The sequence below is a fragment of the Lissotriton vulgaris genome, chromosome 4_1, assembly GCF_964263255.1.
Source record: "Lissotriton vulgaris chromosome 4_1, aLisVul1.2, whole genome shotgun sequence".
Classification (NCBI taxonomy): Eukaryota; Metazoa; Chordata; class Amphibia; order Caudata; family Salamandridae; genus Lissotriton; species Lissotriton vulgaris.
The window spans coordinates 2,079,741,497-2,079,760,289 of record NC_141691.1 but is presented as its reverse complement, the minus strand read 5'-3'; the positions used below and the strand labels follow the sequence as shown (position 1 = coordinate 2,079,760,289).

The following is an 18,793-nucleotide window of genomic DNA, read 5'->3' as shown; positions in this document are numbered from 1 at the left end:
AAGACAAGATGTTTGGTACCAAACAGCTTAGGGTACAGAGAAGCCATCATGGCGCTAGGAAACTTGTGCCACCTGCTCTTAAGAGGCATAGAAGCGAGGCCGAGCTGAGGGGGAAGGGGAATTACATTATATGTTGGTTTGGTTTATTAGACTAAGACAGGGACAAGATTGTATGCCGTAAAACAATATTTTGTTGAGATGCTAAAGTTCTGCTAAAAGAGTTCCTCTGATAACATATGACAGATCAGTTTTGAGGAACACTACGGTTCAGATAATATGCCCTTCCAGCATCTTGGAAGCATAGTTGAGAAATCTCACAGCCTTGCATGATGATTGCACCGGATTCCCTCTTACCAAGGCTATTACTGCTGGGCGACATGACCTAACTTGTTAAGTACTTAAAGTTGGTCATAAGAAATGTCGCCTGTGATTTAGCATGGCTGGACACTCACATAGTGGGCAGAGCAGCGTTTTGTTGGAATATCCGCAAATGCAGCAATGGTTGTTGGGCCAAGAGTGCTTCCTGGAAGGACATGGTCCATGGATAAGTAGACGCCAAGGCAGATAAGCATCAGATCATGGTTCCTGGCCCAGGGTGAAGTGAGAAGACAGATAGTACAGTGGTCCTCAGGCCGCATATGAGGGCATGACTGCCCACGCATACTGTCTGCACGCAAATGCAGCCTTGTTTGAGGTGTGTGATAAAAGCTTGCCTGCTCTGCTGGTGGTTAGTTTAAAGGCAGCGTATTCGATAGGTGTGTGCTAAGCATCTTTTAATTGCATAGCTCTGATTGAAGGCTGGATTCCCGTACAGTGAATTCTTACTGTGAGCCGGCTTTCAATTTCCATCCAGCACCGGTGTGAGAGCAAATTTGCTACAACCGTTCTCAGCCTCCAGCACAGTTTGCCTAGGGCCCCATTCCTTACTGGGACTCATGATGGTGCAGGCCAAATTCGAGCTGGATTTGAGCTTGCGAAACATGCTGTAGTTTTGCAAAAAGTTTTTTGAAGAGGTGCGATTGAAGTGTGTTTAAAATCACCACATTTTTCCCTATATGCAGTTTTGATCCATCGGATAGTGAAGGCATAAATTTAGCGCCTACAACCTGGAGAAGATGTTGTGTCAAGGTATTTCATGTCTTTTGCTGCAATACAAACAAGAGATTTTTGCTATAGCTCGTCTGGATGCAAGATGAGTTTTGTAGATTGAGTGAGAATCGAAATGGACTCAGAGATACTTGTAGGATTTCGCCAATTCTAGGGCACTGCCCTTAGCAGGCCAAATGAATTTGGGATGCTTTTTGTTTTGTGGACTCGAAAAGCAAAGCGCATTCGTTTTACTTAAATAGAGATCCAATCGCAGGTTGTTAGTATATCCCGATAATGAATCTATCAAACGCTGCAGGCCAATTTGTGTTTTGCTGAGTAAAATGATGTCACCTGCATATTGCAGGCTTCTAAGAGTTGTTCCTGTGGTCGCTCAACACGTGGTCCAAATGACTGTCAAGTAGATATTAAATAAACAGGGGGACCAGGACCCCCCCCCGTTTTTAGCCCTGTGTTGGTGGAGATTTTTTGTGTGGTTCTTTGTCCATCGCCGATCTTAATTTGTACACATAATGTTGGTGTAGAGATTAATGATTTCATCCAGGAGTTTTGCTGGTCTAATTGTAGACAGACCCTTGATGGTGCACTTCGCCCGAACACTCAGCGGTGCCAAAGACTCTTCCTTACCCAGCCCCGAACCTCAGTGCCGTGATTCTCACCACCGGGAGCCATCCTTCCCCTGTTTGCCAACTTCCACACCACCCGACTGGAAGCCTATGCCTCCCATCCTATTTTGACAAAGCCAGTATTCACACGACGAAGCACATAGACATTTTGCCATTCTTCACCCTGTGAACTTTATTATGTAGTAGTAGTAGTAGTAGTAGTACTTGTATAGCGCTCGAATCACCCATGAGGCATCTCGGCGCTTGTACGCATCCTGCCGCAGAACCCTTCCTGGCATTTCCCTGTGAACTGCCCACTCCTGGGCACGCCCAAGGTGAAGCCAGGCATCCTAGCGTTGTTGGGGCCATTGTGGAGATTAAGCAAGCTATTGCCCAGAGTTGAAGAGTGGGACCCATGAATTAGAATAGGCACCGAGGCGAGAATTATCAAGTCCGAGGAAATTTAGCCCAAGACCCACCGAGGCGGGAATTGAACCCTGGTCCCGGGCTAGACCTCTGCATCAAGGTCTGCCGCTCTAACCATTGAGCCACACTTCTCCACAATTTACTACTATCTATTAATACAGCAAAGTGCCCATTCTTCATCAATTCAGTAATTGTCACATCCAATTCTAGCGCCGCCGTATCCAGATGGTCCCACACAGTATGTACTAAGCATTTTTTGTCTCAGGCACCAATTATGTCCGGATGATGATCCCCATATTTATAAGTAGGATTGAAATGTCGTCGACACACACGACCATAACTATTAGAAATGCTTTGCTTCTATTAATTTGATAGGATTGGTACTCAAATCAATTGTGACTAAAACTGCTCATTGAATTTATGGTCACTGTATTAATGTCTAAGCTTTCAGTTGTTCCTTGATTTTCCACACTCACCTCCTTATTCTTTTTCTTTATTGTATATAATTGAATAAATACTAGCATTTTTCGTTTCTGTAAATTTGTTGGCAAAGAAATTATTGTTCCTCTATGTCTGATATTTTGTCCTTAAATTGTACGAAGGGATCATTTGTTCCTCGCTAGACACCCGCCGGCAAGATATTTTTCCCCACAGATGTGTCCACTGAACATCTTCAAAGGCCGTCTTTAGGTCGACAAAGCAGGCGTAGAGCTTGCTAGATTTTACTGTTGCTTGTGCAGCGAGTAGGATTATCATCGGCAGATTAGTTATTGTGCTCATTCCTGCTCTGAACCCAGTCTGAGTTTTTCGGCACGATGTTTGAACTGTTGATCCAGTACTCTAGGCCAATGAGCAACTTGGAAGCATACATCGTGGCTTGTGCATCGATTCATGGGATTATTCTATAATTTGCAGGATTTTAATGCTTGCCTGATTTTTAAAATGGCTGTAATATGCTGCCTCGCCAAGAATTTGGAATGGAGTTTTTGACAGTTCAAGATTGAATAGCGATGTAAGTGAGTAACCTAAAGAGATGGGTCCTTGTTGAATAGCACATTTGGAAGGCTGTTGGGCCCTGGTGCCCCCTCAGACCTTAGTCTTTCCAGGGTGTGTGCAACCTGTGTATGGGTCAGCATGAGGTAAGGTGCCTCTATTGATTGAGCACTTTGATGAAAAGGCCAATGAGCATCTACTTGCATTTTTGGAGGCAGGCATAAGTCGGCCTGATTGTAATGTGCAACTATGTGTGTTGACTACGTGGATACCGTAGTGCCGGCATTCTGATGCCAGTGATGGCCGTTTACTAATTTGTTGATTTCGATCAAGAAAGAGTTTGAATTTTTTTGTTTACGTGCGTTGAGCAATTTGATCCAGAGGCCCATCGTAAAGTTGGATTTGAGAGACGAGATAGCTTTTTTGTAATCTTGTTTCATTTTAACAATTTGGGATTTGGTTTCCTTGCTAAGTTGGCAGTATTTATTTACTTAATCAATTTAATTTATTTTATTTTATTTTATTTGTAAAGCAGGCTATCACCAAGCAGGCATCCTGGCGCTGAAAAAAGTAGCTCTAGGGTGAGAGAGAAAGGAAGCAGGAACAGGCCACAAGGATTTAGGAAACAGCCAGGTTTTCACACTTTTCCTGAAAAGAAGGATCTCACTGATTTGCCTGATTTTCCAGGGAAGACTGTTTCACAGTTTAGCCGCTGCCACCCCAAATGATCTGCCTCCTGACCTAACCATTCTGAACCTGGGAACCCTCACTAATCTTGCTGATGGAGAGCGCAATACTCTTGTCGGGACATACCATTCAAATTTATTGCGGAAGCGCAAGGGGCCAATTCCATGAAGGGCCTTAAAAACAAGGCAGGGGAGATTTGAACTGCACTCTCTGCCTCAGGGGGAGCCAGTGAAGTTCTAGTAAGGCTGCAGAGGCGGAGGAGCTTCTAGGCCACCTTAGCCGCTGCAGACTGGATTTTTTGTAATCTGTCCAACAGGCAGTGAGGAGAATCCAAGAGGAGAGCATTACAATAGTGAAGCCTACTGAGAATTGTGCATCTGGCTACCTGTGCTCGTGCCTGAGGAGGAAGTAGAGGGAAAATTTTCCGAAGGGATCTGATGATCGCAGAACAGGAGGCAGCTGCTCTTGTGACCTGAGTTTCTAAGGTAAGCTATCTTCGAAGATGATGCCTACGTTGCTGACAGAAGTTACCGGCAGGACTGCAGACACCATACCCGAAGGCCAAAAATTGCCAGGAAGAAGAGGAGTAGAGATCGGAGAATGCGTATAACCTCCCTTTTGAGTTGCCTTTTCATATGTTGTAGTTGTGACGTGAACTATTCACCCCCAATTAGACCTCAGATTATTATACAGGGAGGTTTAAATGGGAATTTTGTTGTACTCAGCAGACTGGACTACTGCAACACCCTGTACTTGGGTGCCCCACAATACATCTTACAGAGCTTGCAGGGAGCCCAGTCTATGGCAGCCAGGTTGGCGCTAAATCGGCCACAAAGGTCCTCTACAAGCTTATATTAAGGGACTTACATTGGCTGCCTATTAAGGAGAGAATCTGCTTTAAAGCTCTCTGCATCGTGTATAAAGCAGCTCATGAGGAGGGCCCGATTCCACTACAGGAGAGGTTTATATGGTATAACCCAAACAGACAGCGTCGCTCCTCGAACGCTAACCTGATCAATGTCTCCAGGTTCTGTAAAACTAGAATGGGGGGCAGAGCCTTTGGGGTGGCTGCTGCACGACTATGGAATGATCTGCCCCAGACCATCAGACAGGCCGACTCATGGACCTGTTTCAGAAAGAACCTGAAAACCTGGTTATTTCCCAGGATGGATAACTAGTTCTCCCACTGCCTATTACTGGCTGTCAACGTACTAACCATCACCATATCTAAAAGCGCCAGGATACCCGTAGGGCAGGGGTCTTCAAACTGTGGGGCGCGACCCCCAGGGGGGCCGTGGAGCATTGCAAAGGGGGTCGCGCCTTCACAGTGTCACTTCTGCCCTGGCCTCCAGGGCTTCAGCCCCCCTCCTCCCCCGTCCTGTGTCTCAGCCCGGGCTGCTGCAGTGAAACTCGAGCTGCTGGGGGCTCGGCTGGGCAGTGTCTGAAGTCTTATCTCCAGCCGAGTTTTTCACAGGTCTTTAAAGACCATTAGCATATTTACATGCCTTTGTTAACTGATTACCAAAGCTTCGTTTTTTTATGGTTCCAGTACCCCCTGGGCCCCCACTCTGCCTATTCCTTACATTTGTATTTTTACACTTACTGCTGTAGTGTGAGAATGCATTTAATGAAAAGAAATATAAAGTTGGGTTGCCAAAAGAAACATGCCTGCTATGTGTTGTTTAAAGATCCTGCAGAGACCTGCTCTTGACACTAAAATGAGTTATAAATAAAATAGTATGTATTAATTAGTGATGTGACTTTTCTGTCTTTATTTTCTTTAATTATTAGTCATGGATCATTGAGGCATCCCTAGAACACAATTAAAAGTGCTTTCTATTTATATTTGCTGTTCTAAGTATTCACAGATAAGTGCAAAAAATACAGCTGTAGGTGACTGCTTATTTCTGGGCCATCAAAATAATGAGCTGGTAACCCTAATCATTAGGCTGGAAGTTTGTTGCAGGATCAGCACAGTATTTATTTCCTCCACCCTCGAACCCTGATTAATGCCATTATAGCAATAGTTTAACTTATATCTGAAACCCTACGCTTCAAGTTTCTGGGAATGCACCCTGCTTTCAAAGTACTCACTTCTCATTCTCGCCTTCACTTTCACGTTCACCCTGCACTCCCAGCGATCACAATGCACTCACACTGATCACAATGCACTCACACTGATCACAATGCACTCACACTGATCACCATGCACTCACACTGATCACCATGCACTCACACTGATCACCATGCACTCACAACATTCACCCACTCACCCTGCACTCACAGTGATCACAATGCCCTCACACTGATCACAATGCACTCACATCATTCACCCGCTCACCCTGCACTCACACCAATCACCATGCACTCACAACATTCACCCACTCATCCCTTTACCTACAGTGATCACAATGCACTCACACTGATCACCATGCACTCACACTGATCACCATGCACTCACACTGATCACCATGCACTCACACTGATCACCATGCACTCACAACATTCACCCGCTCACCCTGCTCTCACAGTGATCACTCTGCACTAAAAATTTGCTTGCATTGTTCACTCTGTACCTCACCCTGCAGTTACGCGAGCACACTTCTCACCCTGCACTCATGTGACACTCCACTCACCTGTCCCCCCCTTACTACTCAATCTGTAGCTCACTCAAACAAGGCCATCACTAACCATGCACTAATTCGTCCCACTCTGCACTTACAGCCGAACCCAAATTCATATGGTCACCTCCCTCACCCTGCAGTCACTCCTTTTACCACACTCTCACACTGTTGCATTGCTCACCGTGAGGTCACATGGGCACTCTTGTCACCCACACAGTGCAGAAGGTTAAAGTGCCTGGAAGATGTACCATGCACATCACAGAACTGAGTGAGAGTAAACTATGAGTAGCGGTATAAAAAAATGAAATGTTTGTCAGACAGGTGCTATAGAGAGATGAGGTGTATTGTTGGTGAGTGGTAGTGAGGGAATTCATGGAGAAGGTGGAAAGACTTGTGCACTGTGTGCGACCAGTGCTTGGACAAGCCCTGGCTGGGAGTGTTAACCCCACCCCCCCGAAGTTCGGGTCTAGTGGATCCTCTGCTTCTGCCTATTATTTACATTTGTAGTGCGCTACTGTTACCAAAAGGTGTCCTGGGGCTAATAACCATCTGCCTGCAATGTAAAAGAGGGATCCGGGGTTTGGAGAGGAGAGAAGAGAGGGATGGAAGGAAGGCGGTGAGAGGAAAGGGGCAAGGGTAAACTGCTTAACTCTGCACAAGACTGCCAGGGTTTGAATGCACCCTTGCTGCTCCCTGCCATGGCCAGGTCAGCTTCTAATGTGGCAGCGCGTATTCCTGCGGATTGGGAGGCCCTTCACAGAGGTTGACTAGACATCTTTCTGATGTTAATTGCTGTATTTTGGTTCTAAACTGGTACTGATGGGGTGAAATCTTTCCTCAGTATTACTGTGTTTAAAAAAATTCTAAATAATAAAGCAATGCTACCCCAAAATAGGCAGCATCACAGAACATTATTTACATTTTCTACTCACACAATTTAGTGAAGCCTGTCGCATAATTTGGTCCTCACCTTCCTCATAACCTAGAGGTTTAGAAATTTTTGTCAGGAGGGGGTCCTTACGCTTGAAAATGTTGACAGGGGGGTCTCGGCATCCAAAAGTTTGAAGACCTCTGCCGTAGGGTGACAGTTTTGCGCCATACAAGTGCTTTTTACATTACATTACATTACATAAGAACCTTCATGAAGTCCTCCCAGGCATTGCTGGAGGTTCCGATTCAAGATGGATGTAGGAAGGTGGCTACCTGACTATGGTTACCCCAGATTTTTTGCCTGTGTTTAGCTGGTTTTCGACTTAGTTGGCCTGGTTCCCTGCTAATCAGGGCCCCAGGCTATCTGCTCTCTCTGTAAAATGGATTCCTTGTACCCTAGGTGCATAACTAAATTGGCTTGGGTCACCTTATCAGCCCCTGTATAGGGCACTATAGGTGCCCAGGGCATAGGTGCCACCCAAGGCCTACCAGGGGCTGCAGCATATCTTTTGCCACCCCTGGCTGGCTATCCAAAATTGACACAACTGGCTGATCACTCAGCTGGGGCAAGGTGGTGTAATCACACCTTGCTTAGATATAGTATGCCTATATCTAAACCTATCTGGACACATATAAACCTGTGAGTCACTCCTATGGAAGGCCTTATCAATCCTGGAGGCAGAGTGCGTGGTTTAATGTGAGATGGAGCTCTGGCATGAGCTGAGCCTGTCTGCAGCTGTCGGGAACAACTCCCTAAGCTGTTCCGGGATAATGCCATACCATCTACTATTAAGTGCCTTATAATCCTCGCGGTTATATAGCAACTTTGGTTTGGCTTCATCAAAACATGTTGTGTAAGGTGTCATACGAATTGGAATACTACCCCCTCGCCAGTTCTGGCGACGGGGGTAGCATTCCACCCCTCTAGAGGGAGAAGACCTGTTACTTTGCTGAAACGCGGTTGATTTTAAAAGAGCCTCAGATCCACAAAATGGATGCCTCTGCCACAGACATGGGTCTGGCCTCCTGCTGCTGACCGAAACTCAGCAGATGGTAGCCTGGACAAAGGGTTTCCTGTCGCAGGGCGGTGTTACACCACCCCAGACAGGAGATAGTGGATTGTAGCAGGGAGGTTTGAAAGAAACCAGACACTGCCTGGGGAGCACAAGGCTGCCCCTTGCATAATCCGGCCAAACCGGTTCTGGGGCACACCAGCCCCAGTCCCAGCGTGGCCTGGATCAAAGGAAAGGGGTGTATCCACCCCCTTCCTGGGTCCCACCCATAGGAGGGGACCTAGCAGGTAATCCAGCCCACCAGATTCGAATAAGAGTGGGAGCAGTGCCAATGCGACTCAGATTATCCTGAAGAAACATAAGAAATGAAACTCTGGACCCTTCGACATCCTACTCAACATAGAAGACTGAAGAATCTCCCTTGTGGTCAAGGAGTGACCACCCTGTGCAAACAGGTACCATCCAGCACCTCGACCCTTGCTTTGTTGCAGTTCCCGCCGGAACTCAAGCGACAGAGATCGACGAGATCAAGCTTGCCTTCCTTCCTCCAGCCCGATCCACAGTCCCTGCAGAGCTGAGACCCGTGGAGGCGACTGGAAGCGTGGGGCACGCCATCTTGGAAAGGCCACGAGACGCTGACCGTGCAGCCCACGAGTGACCCTCGAAGCTGTACACTGGGGTTTGAGAAGCCCCAACCCTGGCTACTCTTGCACCGAAGCTCACCCCTCCACACTCGACGAGTGCTGCGTGGGGCCCTTCTGCTTGTGTTGGCTCGACGCGTTGGCTCGGTCACTTGCCAGCTGGCTTGTGGCCCCTGTGCCGACGAAAACCTTAAACCGACTTGCTTTTCTGGTTGCTCCAGATTTGCACCAGCTCCTGTGAAAAGGAGCCCCCGCTCTGACCCTCCTGGTCCGAGTGAGAAGCAATCTCCCAGTTCCGCATGGATTGCTTTTGCCAAGTGTTGTTTGCTCCAATCTTGAAGCCGACGGCGCTGACGGCGAGAGCCTGCGTGGGACAGATCGTGACCTGGACGTCGCAGATGCCCCAGAGCCCACGTGACAGCGGAGAGAAGCTCCTCGACAACCATCTGATTGCGCCCGACATTGCCTGGTTCCGTCCTGGTTCCACCCTGGTCACTGCTGAGTGACCCAGATTCTGTCCACTCTGCTTTCAGATACTTCTCGACTTCGATCCACCCTTGGATCACACCGGACACTTCTGCTTCCCATCGCCTGCAGCATCTTCAGCTCCAAGCACCAAGAGCCTGCGAGTCAAAACCCGACGCCACTTCGACCCTATGCACCCGCTTCCTGTGGGTGAGGTAACATTGCAACGCCGGTGTTCCCACACTGGTACACACCTCTAGGGTCTGTGTCTTAAGTTTTGTTCCTCTAGGTTCCGCGGAAGTATCTTTAAACTCTACTTGTGTAACTTTTACGCACCATTGACATTGCATTGGTGCAAGCCGCACTTTACGTGCTGCACCCGAATCCCGCGGGCTTTTCCCGACTTCAGCATTGCCAGTCCAGACTGCTCCCAGCGATTCCCTAGGCCCTAGGCCTAACCACTGTTCGATTGGTATCTCTTATACCACTTTTTTAATATATGGTTTGAGTGGCCACCCGCCCTCATCCATAATTGTGCAACTTTGTATGTTATACTGTGCTTTTGATTTAACGCTTGTGCCCCGTTGCTCATAAAGAGTACTGGGGATTATTTTAGAAATAAACACATATATTTTTATAATATATACTTGTGTGGTGTCCTTTCATTTGGTATTACAGGATTGTATGTGGTAAAAGAGCTTGCTTAACACGACCTCTTAAGTTAAGCCTTTAAGGCTGCTTAGTCCATGCTACCCCTAGGATAGCTTGTTTAACAAGGTTGACTTACAACCAGACACCATAAGGGATTGTTTGGACGGATACAAGGTGGTTCCAGATTTGGAAACATCACATATCAGGCCAACTTCTCACAATGGAGAATAATAAAATCCATGATGCTCGCCATCATTTTCTGTTTCCATATGAGTCGCCTCCTATTGAACGACTGTGGAGATGAGGAGAAACCTTTCACTTCTGGAGCTCATGGTGGGGTGATCTCTAGAATGAATGCTTGGGCGGAATATTCACTCTCTAGTTTAGCTTTTTGGGAGAAGTTGCGATTCCCGCTAAAAAATCAGAATCTGCCAGAGTGAAGTCTAGGGTGGAATTTTTCATGTCTATCAGTCTGGTGAATATACTAGAGGTTCTGCGGTGGGTTTATTTGTTTTCAGAAGTACTATGGCGCTCAACAGGTAGTGGATGAGTCGAAGGCTATGTTTGTTTAGAGTTGGTGCAAGTGGGTCAGAGAAAACCCTTAACTCTGAGGAACAGGGATGTCGAAGATCCTTCCCTGTGTTTACTTGTAAGCAGAAAGCCAATGATCACAACAATTCAATGTGATATCAGTCATCACCAATCAATGTTGAAAAAGAAGTACCACGGATGTGTTCTTTTTGTGTCGTTTTTTTATTCTTTGAAATATATTTTTAGAACATGAAACCAGCCGACACGTGTTTCGTCAAGCAGGGAGTTAACCCGTGACTCTTCAGGGCTGTTAAATGGGCATGAGGAACGTGGTCGGTGGAACGGTGATAATTCCGACCCGGTCCTAATCAGGTGTTAACCCAGGGCGTGCTTAATTATGGAAATACGTCTGGGTCAATGTAGAATACGATGAAAAACGGCGGGTAATGCCGTGAGTAGAGTAAAAGTTCTCGTGGGTCACATCTGGGGTTCGATGTCGGTCCAGGTCTGGTTTGGAAGCAGGTCTCGCCGGCGAGACCTGCTTCCAAACCACATTGACCCAGACGTATTTCCATAATTAAGCACGCCCTGCGTTAACACCCGATTAGGACCGGGTCGGAATTATCACCGTTCCACCGACCACGTTCCTCATGCCCATTTAACAGCCCTGAAGTATCAGTCTGGTGAATGCTGCTGGCTGGTCCTGAGGACACCGGCTGTTTCCGTGTAAAGATCAAGTACAACAATGCACGTCTTGCCAAGTTGATCTAATCTGGCCTGATTGCAAATTGTTTCCGGGATTTGGGTAGAAAGCTTGACATCTGGGCCTTGCAGTAAGTTCATGCTAAAATCACCACACAGCATTATCTGGGCTTTGGGAAACATGGATTGAAGAGATGTCGGGGTCTTAATCTTTGCAAGTCTGTTCTTATGGGCTGGATGAATATATAGATTCAGGATTTATAATGTAGAATACTGCTATGGATGCTATGGATGCAGCACCACAGAGAGTTTGACGCATTGTAGCCACGATAAACCCAGGCCCACAAGCCCATGGACCCACAAAATATTGGTGGCAATATAGAGCAAGAGCCCCCCTTTCGCCGTACCAGATTTCGATTATTTTGTTGCCGCAGCGTGATATTCTTTGAAGCCCATGATTGGTGTGGGAGTTTGCGTCCAGGTTTCTTGCAGCAGCTGGAGCTCGAATTCTCTGAAGAAACTAAGGTGGTTGTTCTCCCCTGCCTTACTGCTAAGAACATTAACGTTCCAAGAGCAGATTGCATCACTCATGTGCCCCTAATGGATCTGGTGCTGGAGTACAACGCTGGCTGCTGAACACCCGGGTTTGTTACTCAGGGTGTCAGTAGTGCACTGTGGTCCTCACAGCTGGAGGAGAGCTCCCGCAAAAGTCTGCATCACTAGCAGTACACCCTGCAGCACCACCCGGGCGTGGGTCTGTCTGCCAAAGCTGAAACCTGTAATACACCCTCTACTCCCTGCAGAGACCACCAGCAGATGAGATAACACTTACCAGCCTGACTGCAAGCTGCCCACCAGCTATTCGGGCTCAAAAGGTGCCCAGAAGAATCAGGACCTACCATTCCTGCCCTGTGCAGTAGGCCTCCAACAGAAATCATGCGATGGTGGGGAAAAAAGGCCTGCAGCCCCACAAACAACCCAATACCACCCTCAAAGAATCCTTGTCCTTTGTCCACATCCTGGACAGAAAGAAACAACAGGAGGATCCTGGGTAAGCTACCAATTATATGGCACCCGGGTGGGTGGGTGGGGCATACTTAGAATCCTGCTGTGTTTCTTTCTATCATGGGAGGCAGTTCCCTCATGGTGTAATGAAAGGGACGAAGATTAGAGAGGCAGGGTCAGTCCTAGTTATTGCAATCTACGAAGCACGATACGGATTATTCTCAAATGTGTTTACAAATATTGTACCGAGTACCCTGTACAGGAGTGTGGAGATATTGTTATCCAATTAGTGGTAGTATATAGAGTTCAACACATACAGTTATTGCACCTGAAAACAAACGGACACTATATACTTATATACACATGCACATTGTCAGAAGATTGAACTGTGTACTTTTCTGTTTGGAATGTTTCCACAGACACTGAAGAATAAACAAGGTGACAGAACTTCCCTGTCTGAAAACATGATGCCCTTCACATGCGTCTCCTTGAGGAGCTGTTACCCAAGGTGGAAACTATGTGAGGCTCAGAGGCCTCTTGGCTTGTGCTAATTATCTTATTGGAGTGGATGAGGGGTTGAGCCCCTGCTAAAATCATTCTTGTTTTCAAGTCGCCCTAGCCAGCAGTAATATTAACATACAACAGCAGCTCCTGTCTTCCTTTACTCAGCAGGGTCCCCCTGGCTTGACCAACAGAATGATTTAGGAGAGGCTCAACACGTCATATATAAAACAAGCATTTACAATTTACCGGTCTCGCCTCTGCAAAAGTTAGAGCTATTGGCATTGTAAATTACAACATTTTTATTTATGTGTTGGTTTTGAAAACCGATAAATAAACGGCATTGTCATTTACAATGCCAATAACTTAATCTCTTACAAATGCGAGACCTATTGCATTTGCACCCACACACACACAGAGCCCCCCCCACACAGACACACACAGAGCCACACACACACACACAGAGCCACACACACACACACACACAGAGCCACACACACAGAGCCACACACACACACACAGAGCCACACATACACAGAGCCACACATACACAGAGCCACACAAACACAGAGCCACACACACACACACAGAGTTACACACACACAGAGCCACACACAGCCACACACACACAGAGCCGCACACACAGAGCCACACACACAGAGCCACACACACAGAGCCACAGAGCCACACACACACACACACAGAGCCACACACACACACAGAGCCACACACACACACACACACAGAGCCACACACACATAGAGCCACACACACACACACATAGAGCCACTCTCTTAAAATATCTGGGCAGAGGCAGCAGGGAGTCAATCAACGGCATAACAAGGTGGAATAGGCCCCAATCCAAGAAAACAAATTAAGCTCCAAGGCCTCTTAATTGAAAAGACAAAACACAGCTATAATTGGGGTTCGGGGGACCCTCACACCACCTGCGTCACTTCACCTGGGCCATGGAAGACAAGTCTGCCCTCCTCCTGGCGCCATTTTCTCCTCAGTGCCGAATATTGGAAAGTTGCCCCTCTAACAACCCCCAGCCCTCAAAGCCCCCTCAATCACTGCCAGACACGGGCACCAGGGGCCACGTGGGTTAAGACCACACAGCAGACGGATCTTCGGAAGCGAGCGCACGGGGGGGAAGAGCAAGGCACTCTGGAAATCCATCTGCGCCATGACATGGCGTCTGCGCGACCCCGGTCCTACAGCGCCGCGACATGCAGGTAATGAGCCCCCGAAGAGTGATCTCTGACAGTCCGAGGCCTGCGCCGCGGGCATGGTCAGGGTGAGGCGGGCGTGGTGGCGACAGGAATAGATTTAACAAGGTAAGGCACAAATAGGATACCTGTCACCCGGAGAGAGCGTCTCCTGAGAGGGATTGGAGCGGCCGGGAGCCGGCAGTGGCAGCGGGGCAGGGGCGTGGAAGGCAGAGCCGCTGTCAGCACCCCGGGTACCGTTCAAATATAGAAGGGTGCACTGTTACCCCCAATCTCGCCGCCGGCTTGAAATATAACTCAACACAGGCCAAGGCATCAGGCTTTTTAAAGAAGGGAGAAATGGAGCAAAGTCAATCAGGCGCATGCCTGTGATGGAACAAGATAAAATTGTGATTCACGGACTAGAAGATGGAGCGAGATAAAAAACAAGACGTCAGCGGTAGTTGCTTCGCCGTGAAATGGATCCAAAAAAAAAAAACAAGCACTAGCCAGCCTTTTGTCTCTAAGCCCTGTCCTTTTCAGACTGGGCGCCCAGACTTCCTGCTGGCATAAAGGGTTCCCTATCTTCTTTATGGGGCCATCTGGACCCACAAAGACGATAAGAAAACTTTTACTTCAGCAGTAAGTCAAGGAACCCAATCTGAAAAGGACGGGGCTTAAAGAGAAAGAAGAACGTCACTAGGACCTCTTCTCCAATGGCTGGCCGCCGTTTAGGAGGCCAGCCAATGGAGAAGTGGGGGCGGGGCTTAAACTCGCTAGTGATATTCTCTCTATCGCATTAAATCTCACCAGCGAGACTGCGCATGCCTGCGCAGCCATCGCAGGCTGAGACCTAACCAGTGAGACTGCGCATGTCTGCGCAACCATCGCAGGCTGAGACCTAAAAAAACAAAGAGGTCTCGGAGTCCCCACAGAGTTTGGCATTCAGGTTATGTCACTTCAAAGAGATGTAGACATGTGCAGTGGGTCCTCAGAGAGACATGCTCTCTCTGTCACTGTAATATTCACTTCCCATTTCGAAATCTGCGGCAATATTGTCCCCTGCGCTGCCCTACACTCAAAAACTCAGGGAGAAAACCCCCCCAAAACGTGTCCTGCGCCGTTCCTACGTATAGGTTTCCTGCACATCAGCTACAGACAGTCCTAACCGGTGTCGCGCTTATGCTGCCAGTGACATTTCATTCCAACCCGCCTCAGTTTCGGGTTTTCCTCAGAGGACTCTGACGACAAGAAGACATGTAGACCTAAAGTCCACAGGCTACATTCTTGGATGCTTTTTGATTTTAATTTCAGATGTACTCGTTTGAGCTAATAATGCTAAAGGATAAAATGTGTTTATAAAAAAATAGCCACTTCAATTATAGAATTATCAACGGCAAATGTCATTATTGTTCTGATAAAGCGGTACAAGCTTTTGTTGTTAATATCCGCGCAGCCAGAATTGAAGATGCAACCGGAAGAAATACATTTTGAGTAGCTCCTGGGGATAGATCCAGGGCCTCTTTACATTATCTTATATCGTGTGGGATGGAGAAACTGCTTCGAAGATGTCACTGGCTTGGAGCAGAGCGACACAAATGCATTATATAGTCTCGCAGCCACCAAAGTCACAGTGGCAAGGGCTGGTGAGGACATTAGCCACGGGGGCGTAAAACATCGATCAATTCTGGGCAAGGATCCCGGCACATTACAAGAAAGGCACCTTCCCGTCCGATCCCCTCTCCCTTTTGGACAATATCACTTTTGGTATTTTTACCACTGTAATCTCATCAGGCACTTTAATTTCACTCAAGGTAGAAAAGTAATGCAAGCTATCAACCAAATGCTAGAAAAAAAAAAACACTTTTGGAATTTCTAAATCTTATTTCATATTTTTACACGAGGTTAGTTGTGGACTTGACATACAGATATGATGCTGGCTCGGCTACAGCTTTGGTTTTCCTCCTTATATTGAGGTGTGTCTCCCCCCTAGATATCTCACGCTGAACTCCACCACTATTGTCAGTGTGCTAGTCCCAGACAACTCTTTTGAGAAGCTCTACGAAAGTGCCCTGCATCTGAACAAAACCGTCACACTTAATACTTTTGTGACATCTGTTAATGTATTTTTTTATTTACTATAGTTCTACTAAACAGCTAGGCGTCTGATGAAAATAAAACATGTCTAAAACGACAAGGCATTAATACAATAGTGGGAGGGGCGTGGGGAAGGATATCATAGCATTGGAGGGTGAGGGCTAAAGATGGCAAAGGTGGGAGGCGGAAATGCCCCATCAGGGATATTTAGAGTCCTGCTTTGAGCTTAGAAGTGGACTGAAAGGGTATATGGTGTATTGGAGTGTGTTTCCTTTCTCGCCTGATAATTAATTTTAATCATTTTTATTCCAAATAAAATTTTGGGTTTTATATAACATAAGAACGGGTAGCTATCTGATGTTTATGCACTTATTAAGATATTGTTTGTTATCTCATCCCTTATGCTGCAAACTTTAAACTCCATTTGTAGTCGAATTGTTTACATGTTGATGTGGTAAATTTTAAGAAGGCATGTGGAGTGAGCCTTGTTATGTTTTGTTATCTATAATACTATGCACGTGATCTTACGTGGACCTCCTTGGAGTTCCAAATCTTGAATACAATATTGAATTGAATTGAGTGTGGAGCTGAAAGGGAGCATCAATGTTCCAACTACAAAGTAGGAATCCTCCAGTAAGCAGAGAAGAAATACTCCAAAGTGGACGGAGGGGTACACCTAACACTATAGTAGGACAGAGCGTGGATATTAGAGCAGAAGTAGGGGCAGTTATCCTCCATACCACACATTAAGCAGGAACATCCCAGCCCAGGGAAGGAGAGTGAGAGAGATATAGAGTAGGTGTACGGGCAGTATAGGGCAGTAATACTCCATATCACAGCAGGGGTAGGAACATTCCTGCCACAGAAATACACCCAAGGGAAGGCAGGGATGCTGGGCATGGAGGGCACAAGACGGGTGTATACCACTGGGGGTCAGAAGGGCATTAATAATCCAGGTTACTTCATGGGCCCAGTGATACCGAACAGGGACTTTTTAAGGGTTTTGGGGGCCCTGGGCAAACATATTTTGGGGGCCCCTGTTCAGAACACTTTGATTTCATGATTACATTTCAGCTCCTTCATTACTCTTTAGCCAGGTCACTGATAGCGCACATTTGTCAAATTCTACATTTATTTGCATCTAATATTCAGGGATAGTGATGTATGTTTTCAGTATTGTAACATAGCAGCAGCTCACCAATATTACTACAAATAATCTCTGTGACCCCCACCCCCTCCCATTACTCATATGTCAGGTCCTGTATTGATCGAAGATAAACGTTTATTGTGGATGTTGCATGAAACATAAACAAACCATTTGTCTGCAAAATGTCTGTAATAGACTCTCACATATTACCCACATTAAAAATGATTTAAAGGAAAATGCTTTTTACAACATACTGTCCAATAATAATTGAAGGTCATCAGGACAAGAACAGATCTGCCACTATTAGGGGGCCCCCTAAAAGGCTGAGGCCCTGGGCCAGAGCTCACTTTGACTTTGCCCATGCCTTAAAACGTCTCTGACGCATTGCCGAATACTGTGATACGCTGGCAGCATCCGCCGGACCAGTGATAATCCTGCGAAAGGCAGGTAGTAATAACCGGCAGAGGGCAGGATACGGGCCAATAATGCCCGAGAGGGGATGGGAGGGGCACGACAGTCATTGCCGCGATGGGGCACTAGAGCCAGCGGCACCCAGGGAACATTAAAACTACCCCAGGGTGGGCAGTATTACCTCTCCATGGGGCAGTACTGGTGCCCCAGACATAGCGGGGCAATTACCTCTCCAGGGGCAGTTGTGATGCCCGAGAGTGAACGGGGCTCATCTGCCTAGTCAGGGGCAGTAAGAGTGCCCCAGGGTTGGCTGGGCAGTACCACCGCGCCAGGGGCAGCAGAGTGACAGGGGGGGGGGGGGGCAGTAAGGCCTCTGCAGGGGTATTAATAATACCCCACAGAGGGCGGGACAGTGATACCCCAGGCTGGGAGGAGCAGGTGATCATGCAGCCGTGCCCGTGTCGCCCTCCCCGGTACCGTCCAGCCACATCCCTCCCCGTTATCTCACCTCCTGGGCCGGTCCTCCTCGGTGCCGCGCTGCCTGCCGGGATACTAACGGAAGCCGCAGCTACGAAGTGTTGATCCCTGTTGCTAGGAGACCAGAAGAGCTACAGTGCGCATGCGCGCCCAGGCACGATGAACATGAGGAGGAACGTTAAGTAACGCGTCCTCCTCATCTCCTGCCTGCCGTAGACAAAGAAGACGGACTACGGAAGCCCCGTGTTTCATAAACACAGAGAACACAGAGGGCGGATGCAGGACTCCACTCACTGACTATCCAATATACAGTCGCCAACTCCTGATGCCCTTTCAATATTTTCATTGTCATTGCGCCTTTCTGTGAAATTTCCATGTTTTCATTGTGCTTATGAGTTACGTTTTAAAGCTTTTGTGACATTTTCAAAGCGGTTATTGCCATGAAACAAAATAAACACCAAAAATTGCCCACTGTGTGCAATTAAAAGCTGTAGAAGTAAATACGTCAGCTTTACAATACAAAGGGCTCTTGGCTTAAAACGTCAGAGGAGGCCAATACACCAGGCAGCTTT

At 47.3% G+C, this 18,793-nt stretch overlaps 1 protein-coding gene across 2 annotated transcripts in view; it reads right to left on the bottom strand.

The window, feature by feature from the left end:
* MAPK15 (mitogen-activated protein kinase 15) overlaps positions 1-18,332 on the bottom strand; it is a 185,413-nt gene extending 167,081 nt beyond the window's left edge. For both annotated transcript variants that reach the window (XM_086966537.1, XM_086966536.1), the window contains exon 1: positions 18,253-18,332. The gene's annotated coding sequence lies outside the window, so the exon portion shown is untranslated. The remainder of the gene's footprint in view (positions 1-18,252) is intronic.
* Positions 18,333-18,793: the final 461 nt, after the last annotated feature.